Genomic DNA, 10,401 nt, shown 5'->3' on the forward strand with positions numbered 1-10,401 from the left:
GTTACTAATTCAGTTTCTAATGTTTTAAAATATAACATTTTTTTTTTGTTAGTTATTCTATTGGTTATCAAATGGTCTTAACATTGTGAACATAGGTGGAATAATTTAAAAATAGTTTAAAATATATTTATATTTACTGTTAAAAAAATAAAATTATTCTATTGGTTGAAGTAGGCTAGAACAATAAATTACAAAATAATGAAATCAATAATTATATTTGGGTTGATAATGTTATGTGGAAGTAGGGGTGGCAAATCGGGTCATCGTGTCATGTTTTTGTCTGACACGACACGACACAACACAACAATGTTTTTTCTAACACGAACACGACACGACACGACACGATGCTGTGGTTGATTTAACTAACACGAAAACGAACCGATTAAAAAACGACAAACACGACACGACACGAAAAAGATAAGATAATAAAAAAAATTAGTTTATTTAATTAATATCTAATCATACATAACATAAAAAACACGACAAACACAAAAAGCACGACAAATAAATGCTAAATTGTGTCAATTTTGTGTCTGAATTTCAATCACGAACACGACACGACACGACATCGTGTTTTTTACACTTAACACGAACACGACACGAATACGAATTTGAATTTCAATTTCGTCCCAATTTTGTTTCGTATCATTATTTTTGTCGTGTCGTGTCAATAATGATCACCCCTACGTAGAAGGTTAATATTGCAGAATATTAGTAATATCTGGGGTGTGTCAATATTTGAATCATGGATCTTCTATTTTGAATTTTACTCTTCAAACCATTAGACTCTAATCCTTGGCTATTTGGATTGGTTTTGATTCTTAATAAGTTTGGTCCTAAATATACTACACAGTGATTTGATGTTATCTAACTTTAAAAATATGTAAATATAAACAAGTTGTTATAAATTTGAAATGTATTATTTTTCTTAAAAAACAATGGACCGGTTTCTGCTCAAAAACGTACCAAACTAGACTAATATTCAAACCAAATAAAACAGGTAATATCTAAATATCTGGGTTTTTTCCGGTTTATAATAGTAATATTTTCTTACTTTCTTGTTAATCAAAAGTTCACAGCTTTATAAGTCCCTGGTTTATTTAGTTACCCAGTATTAAAATTATTTAGTTATATAAGTTTATAGAGTATCTTTGACATCTCACTATTAATAAAATTATTATAAGTTTAATTTAGTTATATAAGTTAATAGAGTATCTTTGACATCTCCCTATTAATAAAATTATTATTAAATCACATAGCAAGTTAAATACTATATTTATATCAAAATCATATAGATTACAAGTTACATATTATATTAAAAATCTAAAATAATTATTAGATCACCGTCCACTTCTTTTTCTGCGCCTACGTGTCCATTTCTCATCTTTTCAATTTCTCAAAATATGTTTCAAAAGTCAAAGGTTTAAGGTCAAACTCTAGATCTCGTATAATTATTTTTATTTATAACGGAAAGAAGAAAAACAATATTCAACTCTACGCCTACGTAGTAAAGCATGTTGGGTCGTTTGGCTGGATAGCTGCAATTTGGGTATCGTACAACTTACACATTTATGTTTCAAATTTAGTCAACTTAACAAAGTTGATATTTATTTTTTATTTTATTTCAATTATCTGTTAATATTATAACTTTTTTCTTAATATAATTGCAACCGAAACATATATGATGTGATCAAATATCACATGATTGCCAGTCGCTAGTTAAAACTGAAACTATCTTGATTCGAACGACTTGATCAAAGCATTAATCATCAATCATCGATCGAGGCAAAGAAACTAAACCAACATGACCCATTGTTTATTCCAAGAGCTGAATTTGCTTATATATTCATTTTTATTTTACATTCATTTTTTGTTATTTTGTATCTCTTAAGCTTTTTACGTTGCTAAAAGCATTATGGACTTATGGTATATACCAAACTGATGTTATAACTAATTGAAACTCAATCTTTTACCGAATTAAACCAATACAACTTTATTTTACTTAAAAGGGTTATTTTTGGAACAGGGGAATTTTATTTGAGCCTAGGAAGGTGCTAGGCAATTAAGAGTATTAATGTATTACATATGGCATTTAATGGATTTTGAAGCCACTCAAATCAATGGATTTTAAGCTTCTTACTCTGATTATAAAACCAATTATAAAACTGAGTAGCCATAAAATCTAAGATAGTCTCCTTTTTGGTTTCTTCATTCCAAAGATTACTAAGGTATACTGATTAGGAAGGATGAAACGTATGTATACTGATAACAAAATAATTAAAAAGACTATGGTTAGAGTTTATTATTGAAACGGGTGAATTACAATGAAAATGAATGACAACTATACATAAGAAAGTTAATTAAAGCTAACATTACTAAATGGCTAAATAAAGACCTAATATAAAATAGAGATAAGTCCCCACAATAGAATTTAACACGCCCAAAATAGTGTTGGTGTGATGCAATTTACCTTAATATTACAGGTGTGGAATGTCACTTTGTCATTTTTAATAGTTCCACTTTTATTTTATTCATTCTCCTTAAACACTAGTTTCATATATCGACAAAGATAAATGATTAATAATTCGACACAAGTTAGATATTCTTTCCAAGTGAAAACTGACATTCATAATCTATTTGCTTTTTCCAAAAGAAGAAAACTGACATTCATAAGTATTATTTCAACAAAACTCGTCTAATTTAGCTTCAATAAGAATGAGTTCATCCAATAAGTTTGTAAAAATAATAATAATAATAATAATAATAATAATAATAATAATAATAATAATAATAATAATTAAACCTTATGTAAACTCACTATTTAAATTGTCTTAACAATCTCGTAAACAAAAGGGATAGATACAGTGACTATACGAAAGAAAAAACTCGCTTTGTCTTATTGGATATTAAGTCAATAATAATGCAAATATGTATGTGTACACATAACGCATGTGAGACTAATGGACTCCATTACGATTTGTATAGGTGTTCATAAAGTCATGTTTTCAACTTATGTTAAATGACAGTTATTAGTCAATTAGATCTAACGATTGAAATCATTTTGGATCATCAATGTATTGTGTCTTAGAATTATGAGAGAATAAGTTGTTGAGACTTGAGGGTGACTCCGTTTACTTTTCACGACATATAAAAGTCATGAAACTGCAAACATTTTACTAGAATTGTAGCATTAAAATCAGTCTGGTCAAATTTGGTGAAACTCTTTATTCTCAATTTAATATCATCATGATCATTCTTTTGTTCTCATTAATTCGGTTTAAATAATTACAACATTTTTTGTAATTGTACTTTTTTTTATCTAAACGTTTTTTTTAATAGTCGTCCTTTTTTCATTTTGATTACAATTTTTTATTTTATTCAAAGAGCTTTTTTTTATTTGATCGGTAATTAAATTACATGATAAACTCAGAGTCTTGGTTTTTTTCGGTAAGGGGTAGAATACTTGTAAGCTGTAATTGTTCTTTTTAAATATATTCATAAAATTTACCTATTATAAATTTTCATCTTCATATTCTAATAAAAGAATAGATTTATTCTCTTAATATGTGTTACCATATTAGACCTCTCAATAAAAGAATAGTTTTATTCTCCTTTTGACATGTATCATTATATTAAGCCTCTCGATAAAAGAATAGTTTTATACTCTTTTTGACATGTGTCACCATATTAGGCATCCTAATTAATGCATATTTTATTAGGAGTCCGAAGTAATACGTGTCAGTTGTCAACCTATTGATTCTCAATTTTCAATTTCAAATTTTAAATTTTCCACTCTAATTAAATTAAATTTATAATATTAAAATAAAAATTAAAATAAAATTAGTACAAATTATAAAGTGATATAGTTTTACATATTTATTTAAATCAATGATTATAATTTCATATAACTATAAAAATAAAAAATAAAAATAAAAAAATAAAAAAATAAAAAAATAAAACTCTTGATTAATAATTTATTTAAAATAAATGATTAATAATTTTGAAATTTTACTATAAAAATTTAATTAATTTTGTAATCTTGATTCTCACGCATTATAAACTAAATAGATATAAAAAGAAACAAAATGTTTTTTTGTTTATTGATTCATCGTCTTAATATGAATCCTAATAAGATTTAAAGTTTAAACTTGTTATGAGGCTTGGGCTATTAGGCCTATAGTTATTGGGATCAAAATATATGTTCATAGGCTAATATAGTTTGGACTTTTGACCTCTTCAAAGGCCTTTTTATAGAACATGAAGAGGTACTAATACTATTTTGTGATACTTTTTAAACTAATTAGGTTATGATGTGCGTTTAATGCGGTAACATATATTTAATATATATCACATTAATAGGTGGTTTTGTTTTAAGTTGAATTTTAATAAAAAAATATTAGTTAGAATTATTTTTAGAGTTTTTGAACGAAACTTATTAGATAAAAATATTTAATATATATTAGAGCAATTTTGTTTTTTAATACAATAATTTTTAACATAAATGATCTATGTGATCATTGTTTTATCACAACATAATGCGACTTCTTAATTAAAGCATGTTGTGTAGTAGCTTTATGAATTGATTTTGTTCGGTGTACCAACCCACATGAAGGCTCATATGACCCTTTTCATATTGGTTATGTAAAACCAAAAACAACAATAGATTGTTACATGTACCGACAACATTAAATTCTGCAAAGAAATTTGATAAACATTACAAATAAAGTGAATTGTCATAACCATAAACATCAAATTCAGACATTGTAATTTGGTCGATTTCAAAGTATTTTTCCTTATAAAAGTTAAAATATGATTTTTCAGGTTACACCCAAACACATATACATATCTTCCGATCAAATAAATTATTACAAAAAACAAAAAAACAAAAAAACAAAAAAAAAAAAACATGAACAAAATTAATATTAGTTTCATAATTTATTAAAGGTTAACACTAATAAATAATAATGAACTTTCACAAATCTTGCATTTTGATCACTACATCCAACTAACAAATGAAATTCGGTTTAAATGATTAATTTAAAAAGTGCGTCCATGACTTCTTGTAGTTGAATTTTGGGAAATGTTAAGACCTACTGAGATATTTGGGAAATGTTAAAACCTACTGAGATATTTGGGAAATGCAAGAAATTGAAGAAAAATAAGGAGAACAGAGTAAAGTAAAAGCTTGGAAAAAGAACTGGAGAATAAGATAGCTCGAGAAGAACATTGTAAATCATATGACTCAATCTAAAATCGTAAAAATAATCACTGATCGTATATATAAGGTGTTTTTGAATAAGGAAATCATTATCTTCTAAAAAATTAGGATCATAAGACATCAGTTTGGAGATTTTCGGCTATTCATATGGGGAAAAAAAAGATATCAGTTATATTAATTCAAAACTTCAAATTAATTGATTTTCTTATTTAATAAGTTTTAAAATTCAAACAATTATCTCAAATTGATTCATTTTATGTGGGATATACTGGGAGATAAATTATTAATAATATTGAATTTAATTTTGACTCTTAAATATTTTGCTGATTTAGTGAGATTAAATTATATTTTATAGGTTAATAACTTAATTATTTATATGCTTGTTTAATGAGATTTAAAAAAACACACAAATAAATAAAATATAAACGGGTTTGAATTTGGAAATCAAAACCTATAAATAATAGAGTTAAATTATGAATAATATTAATTAAAGAAACTGATATCATGTATATAAATAAAATGATATGTTTCAATTGATAAAATAATTACTGAATTTAAAGATTTTATAATTATTACAGATTTTATAATTAAATGTAATTGTGTTTGAATTTTATTTGAAAATGATGATGTCAACAATTTGATTTAAGAGTGAAAAACAGAGTAATAAAACACAATCAAGGGCCCTAATTGCTTCGTAAGTGAATTAAGAATTCTCTTTTAATAATATTTAGAGATTAGATATACAAAATTTGAATTTACAATAATTATTTAACTACAATCAAATATATATTTGTAATATATTTGATTATAAATAAAAATAAAAGTAAAAAATATGACAACATTTACAAAAAGGGAAACTACTATATTCATGACGTTTAGGTCGTCGTTGACATTGTCTTCGCTTGTTTAATTTAGATTTATTGTTCATCATTGTTTAGGCGGTTGTTGGATTGGTTTTTTCTCATTAATTAATACCTGTCATGTTTCTTCTTCTTCTTGTGTATTTCTTGTCAACTTTTTTCAATTTCACATTCAAGTATATATATATATATATATATATATATATATATATATATATATATATATATATATATATATATATATATATATATATATATATATATATATATATATATATATATATAAAAGCTTAGGTACCCAAATTCACCATACCACGTCATTTTGTATCATATAATACATTCTAATTGTCCAATGTTCTTATAATTTAACTTCTAACTTGATTTGCTTCCATGATTTTTATAAATTATACATTTATCTTCATCTTACATAATTTTCATTTTCAACTACAATATATATAGTCTAGTAGGTGGTCGGCAAAAAGATGTGATGTAAGAGTAAGATAACAGTGAAATTTTGAAAATCTTGAAAGTAAATCAAGTTAGGGGTTGAAGTTTAAGAAGATTATAACGAATATATCAAACAAAACGACGTATTATGATGTGTTTGGGTACCTAAGCTTATAAACCCTTGAGAATATATTCATTTTTCCCATATATATCTTTACTACTTATAAAAGAAATCTAACTATTTCTATAAATAGATTGAATATAATAATATTATTTTTTAAGACGTTCAAACTATTAAGCTTGAAGTACAACCTATTTATAATATAATAATATTAAAACTTTAACCTTATCCTTTATCCCCTAAAAATCTCATATCAAATTAATAGAAAAATTAATTTGCAAATTGAACCCGTCAATCTCAACACTTCAGCCATTTGAAGCGGTCAATGTCAACAATTTATAGAGGATCTTTTTTCTCACATTGGTAACAAGCCATCTCATAATATTTATCTTCGTAATCCCTTCAAAGTAAGAAATATACGCACACTCTCTCGAAGAACCCTAACCAGTAACCAAGACAGTATAACCACCACCACCACAGCCGCTCTGCCTCCTTCCGCCTTCAACCAACCACTATCACGACTACCGCCATTCTCTCACCCACGGCATGAACTTTCTTTTGGAACATAACATTTTTCTTTAAAAAAATATCGTTGAAAGAAGCTATTTGTCCCCGCTGCTGTGCGCGGGTAACGGCTAGTATATATATATATATATATATATATATATATATATATATATATATATATATATATATATATATATATATATATATATAGTTTCCGCTTCACGACATCCAAATAACCATTCAAACAAACTCGCACTTCCATTGATTGGAGGTGCGTTTTGTTCTCTAAAGTGATTCTTATTCCAACTTTTTTGGTTGGTAAAAAGATTTACAGTTTTTGTCCTATTGACATCATTCTATGTAGTTATGTCATGTTTTGGTTGGGACAAAGATTTACAGATTTTTGTCCTATTGACATCACTCTATGTCGATTTTTGTCAAACGTACTACTTGTTTAGAGTTAAATGAAAGAAAAATCAATGAATTATCATCGATTTATTTACTGTAGCATCCTACTTTTGTTTATTCCTAATTACCGTGTTTATTCCTACTTCAAATACACATGTCAAACGCACAACAAAGTAGTTCTTAGTTTTTAGCTGCTATAATTCAAAAAAAATTGAAAACACAATGTTATAATTGAATTGAGTAATGATGTTTTAATAGATAGATATGGAGATATACTAAAATACAAAAATTATAAAAGTCTATAAACATGTATTGCGTTTGACCTACATGTAGGTGTTAAATCTCTCGTTATCCTATTTGGACCCACATCCGATCCGGAACCAGATTTGGATGAAAATTGGATTTTAAGAACCGATCCAACCGGGCATATTCAAGGAGATAGCCGTAGGAAGTGCTTTATAATTGGATTTGCAAAACCAACTTGAAAACCTCAAATTCGAAACAGGTTTGGATCCGGATATTTTGATTTGGGTAAAAGAAATAAACCAATATTTCCCCATTCTAGTTGTCATAACCTATAATTTACTAACCATGCAAGTTTCTCGTATATAAAAAAGACATAAATAATCTCATCATCAACAACCAGAACCAACATTCTTTACCAATAGTCACCACACGAACAAACACCATCCATAACATGATGAAACCGCTTCGCATCACGGACAATTATCTCCCTCCCTTCAACACGCGATACAACTTTAATAAACGTGTGACAATCACCACAAACCCTAAGATTTTTCGTGACACGAATCGGATTTCCCTTGGGTACACTCATAAGCCCATATGCAATCGCAAGTTTCTCACTATGTGCATATAAATTTCCCAATTTAACCTCCTCACTAACATCATGCAACACAAAATCCGTATCCGGAACATACCCATTAACTTTTAATTTCCCTATCAACCTTTCAAGTTTCTCATATATAGCGTTTGATTCACAATGAGTGCGATCACCACTACTAAATTTATAAAACGTGTTGTGTGCCTCAACCCATGTCAAACCGGGTGTCTTTTTTACGTTTTTTCCATTCATTTGGACACGGATTTTTGCCACGTCATCCCATTTGGCTGCTTTTGCGTATATGTTTGAAAGCATGATGTAATGGCTTGGATTGTGGGGATTGATTTCAAGAAGTGATTCGGCTGCTTTTTGTGCCATTTCAACTTGATTATAAACACGACAAGCTGCAAGAAATGCAGACCATAAACCTTCATCTTTTTCAACTTTCATGTTCTTGATCATGGTGAATGCTTCATTAAGTCTTCCTGCACGACCTAAAAGGTCAACCATGCATGTGTAGTGCTTCACGTCTGGATTTATGAAGTATTCGTCTTGCATCTGTGAGAAGATTTGAAGACCATCTTTGACTAAACCGGAGTGACTACAAGCATATAGAAGGGAAAGAAAGGTGATTTTGTTTGGTGTGATTTTGTTTTTGCACATGATGGGGAACAATTCGAGTGCTTTTTGGCCTTGCCCGTGATACCCATAAGCTGAAATCATTGTGCTCCATGTTATAACGTTTCTTTGTGGCATTTCATCGAACACCTGGCGTGCAGTATCTATGCTTCCACATTTTGCGTACATGTCTATCATTGCGGTTCCTAGAATCACGTCTGGTGAGCGGTATTGTGTTCGTATAAGGTCATGGATGAGTTTGGCTTTATGCATGGCGCCTAATTTTGCACAAGCGTTGACGATTGTCACCATGGAGACCTTATCTGGCACTAAGCCAGATTCTCGCATCTGATCAAATAAAACCAAAGACTCGTTAGCGTTTCCACTAGCAGCACAGGCACCGATCATGACAGTCCATGTTGTAAGGTCTCTCTCCGGCATTATATCGAACAACTTCCGTGCGTCATCTATGATCCCACATTTTGCGTACATGTCAACAAGTGATACACAAACGAAAGTGTTCATATGCAATCCGAACTTATGCGCGATGTGATGAACCAATCTACCCATTTTGAGATCTTTTCTATCCCGACAAACTCTTATCACAGAAGGCAGGGTGTAAACATCAAGATGTTCCCCTGACTTGATATACTCCCTAAACGTCTCAAAGCAATTGGTATAATTACCAGCCTTAGCGAAACCTCCGATCATAACACTCCAAGAAGCCGCGTTTCTTTCAGGCATTTTATCAAACAGGCTATAGGCATCGTCCAGAGCATTGTAGCGTACGTACATATACAAAAGTTTGTTAATTAAAAGAAGGTCACTGAGTAGGCCATTAACAGACAATTGAGCGTGAATGGATTTAATCTGTTGTAAATGTTTACAGTTCATTAGGGCGGATACGTAGAATCTCGGCTCCATAGATGGTGTTTCTTGAATTTGGGTACTGAGAATTGAGGTGTTATGCTCATGAATTTGATGATTTGTTTGGCCACCATCATCTCGAAATTGTAAGGCAGAAGCAACAGAGCAAAATTTTGGACCTTCAATAGATCGATTAGTAGTAAACAATCTCTGAAGTTTGAGTATGAACATGGAGTTTTCCGGAACAGAGTTTTTGTTTGAAATTTTGAGTTTGAAGATGGAGGCCGCTAAATTAATTAACAATACTACAATAACAATCGTTTAGTATTTTTAGTTTTTTTATTAAATATGGAAAAATCTCCGATAAAATAGTTTTACGTTTTAGTTTATAAATTTATTTTTTTATGAAAAAATTTTAAAAACCAACAAAAGATTATTTTTTATATTTTTTTATCTATTGAAATCGGTAACAAATTAATTTGGAACTATTTAGTAAACAGATCCAAAATATTTA

The 10,401-nt window shown here is 28.8% G+C and overlaps 1 pseudogene; it reads right to left on the reverse strand.

Moving 5' to 3' along the window:
- Positions 1–7,792: 7,792 nt before the first annotated feature.
- On the reverse strand, positions 7,793–10,161 carry LOC145008221 (pentatricopeptide repeat-containing protein At3g12770 pseudogene; annotated as a pseudogene).
- Between the last annotated feature and the right edge of the window lie 240 nt (positions 10,162–10,401).

Source organism: Lactuca saligna, chromosome 8 (genome assembly GCF_052625555.1).
Source record: "Lactuca saligna cultivar CGN05327 chromosome 8, ASM5262555v1, whole genome shotgun sequence".
NCBI lineage: Eukaryota > Viridiplantae > Streptophyta > Magnoliopsida > Asterales > Asteraceae > Lactuca > Lactuca saligna.